Below are 2,850 nucleotides of genomic sequence, written 5' to 3' on the forward strand. Positions count from 1 at the left end.
GAACCACTTGAGGTTTGTACTACTGGGAGTTGGGGAATTGAGGATTTTTCTTTCAGCACTAGACAGTCATTCTTCCAGTGTCCCCACTTTTTGTCGTGTATGTACACTGGTCTTTCTCTGTAGGGGAAACTTTCTTGGATGACTTTTCCTGAGTAGCCTTCTTACTAGGTTGGGATTTAACTCTTTCAGTTGAGCCCTTGTCTTGAAACACTTTCCAGGCAACCTCTAGCAATTTATCCATGTCTCAAACTCCCTCTGTCTTCTGCAGCTTTCTTCTTTTATCATTTGAAGCCCATTTCGGTGTGGAGCCCAGATACACATACTCCAAGATTAACTACCTCTTTTCTTTTTAAATAGGTCTGTGAAAGCCCAACTCTACCAGAATACACGGCCTGCATTGAAATTTCCAGATAGACCCATTGTAGATCCAGTAATAAGGTGTCTGCTTCTTTTTCTTCAACCTACCAAGCCTTGCATTTCGCATATATCCATTTCCCTGTGTAGAAAACCTGGAAAGTCTCTATGAGGGCGAGAAGAAAAATCTAAAAATTAAGCTTGGGGCCCATCTTGGACATTTGATGAAGTAATGCATGATACTGTATCCTCAGATCAACTTAAATATGTTGAAAAAGGCATAAATGAAGAACACAGCTCCCCACACCTACACACACAACTCTTGGAGATGATCCAGAACAGTCATGACTCTGGACCAACAGCGCTCAGGGGAACATGAGTCATAGCAGAACCACAATGGATCACAGACTATCCATCATCAAGAGAAAAGAGACACAACCTCCGTCATTCCTATCACCTGGAGTGTGCAGGACACCAGACATCCTGCCCTGAACCTAGAGAAGCAAGGGCAGCAGGTGTGGGCTCACAGGCTAGGCAGGAGTCTGGCACAGGCACCCAACTGTAACTCACAGGTGATTCAAAACACCTCGACCAACTCACCACCATCTGTACCCGGTGCAGGACCCCAGACTACTGTCCACCAAGGCATGGAAACCCTAAGCATCCTCTCCCACACCAAGTGATGAGACCTGATGAGACTTAGGATAAAATTCAAGCTGCTTCTTAGAAACAGAGAGCTAGATTTGTCCTGAATGCCATGGTCCCAAATGTGGGAACAGACAACGGCGCAACAGAGCAGTGCAGAACTAGGATGAAGGTCATGGAATGAGTGAGGTCATAACTCCTTGTTATATGCACCTTTCTGAAGAGGCTGGTGACATCCCAAGGCAGGTCCCTGCTGAGAAAGGCCAGTCTAAAGGGGACTGGTGGGAATGTTGACAGGCAAAATCCCAGATGGGTACAGGGAGGGATGCAAAACAGCTCTGCAAAGACTGTGAGCTTGTCCCTTACAGAGTCTGGTATCAGGCTGACCTGGCTGTGCCTTTTGCCTGAGCCAGAGGTTGGCTCACAGCAGCACTAGGGCAGGCAGGATCACACCCGGGGCAGGAGGGCGGGGGGGGGGGGAAAGCAGGGGAGGAAGACTGCAAAGTGTTGGGAAAAGGGCTGTTGTTAGATTTCAGCCCTGAACTGTTTGCAGAATCTCCTAGACAGGCCTCAGCGGGGCTGTGGAAGCCCCGCTGCAGGCAGAGTCTTGGTGGGCTGTGTGGCCTGGGACATAAATGTAGTAGCCCATGCTGAGTGTCACAGCCTTGTACCTCCCCAAAGCCTCCCAGCTCAAACACTAGGGAGTATTCTGTTCCCTGACAAGGCCCTTGTGGTGATGCCTCAAGTTTTAGCTTTCATATTTTTCAGATTCTATTCTGCTTTAGTGTGTAAATCTAGGCTTCATATTAGGGGATAGTAAGCTCTCTCCACAGAACAGGTAAACAAAACAATTCCTTCTCTAGCTGGGGACCCAAGAACAACTGATCCAGTTCTCAGGCCCAAGAGCATAAACAATGGTGGACCGAAGAGAGAAAACAAGAAAGATGGGACTTCATAGGCTAAAGCTGTAATTGGACAATTAGCTCCAATATGCTAATGGACCAAAACTTATGAAAGTGCGAGACCCCGTGACCCGTTGTCCATTTTGTGGCCATTTTGGGTTGTGCTGCCCAAGGTGGATCTATTTGACACCTTTTAATAAATACCTACTTTATTCTTTAGCTCCATCCAGTCTCTGTTCTAGGTCAGCCTTCACAAGGCATCAGTGGGACAAAAATGCATCTTGTGAGGGTCTTCCCAGTGGTTTTTGGCATTGAGGTCACCAATTTGAGGTAATGGAGCAAGAGTGAGCCCCCTTTTAACTCTGGGTGCTAGTATGTGGGTTCACACCTAGGGCACTGCTCCAGAGGGCGTGGGAAGACAGAGCTGGCAGGAAACCTCCTCTCCATGCAGCATATGCAGTTCTAAAACCTTGGCCATTATGTATCAAGACATAGCTCAGCTGAACCCAACAGATGCTCTGCTCTCTCCATCTTGTGCAAATTGGGAGCAGCCTCACCAGAACCAGTGGGAGCAGGATGGCCCAAAGCCAGCAGGGATGCCCAGAAATGCATGGTCCATACGGATCCCGCACCCCCGCCTGCCCGTGGAGCAGAGGGAGGGAGCCGTTTACCAAAACACACAGAGCTCATTTGCTCAGCAATCAGTTGTGCTTCCTACTCTTGTGCTACTGATTGTGCAAACATGCATGTAATTAGTCTAAATAATCACCAAAGATTCAATAGGAGCTAGATGACCCAGAGGCCAAAGAGCTGGCGGTGGAGCAGGGAAGGTTTGTTCACTGTTTTTTGTAACACTTTCTAAATAAGTGAGGTCAGACAGTAAAACAAACACCCTCCACTAGCACATCCCCTGGGAATGCCGTATGTTGTGGGAAGCCCCATGTCCCTT

Source organism: Melozone crissalis, unplaced genomic scaffold (assembly GCF_028551555.1).
Source record: "Melozone crissalis strain CALT ecotype California unplaced genomic scaffold, PUWL_Pcris_2 ptg000035l_1, whole genome shotgun sequence".
Classification (NCBI taxonomy): Eukaryota; Metazoa; Chordata; class Aves; order Passeriformes; family Passerellidae; genus Melozone; species Melozone crissalis.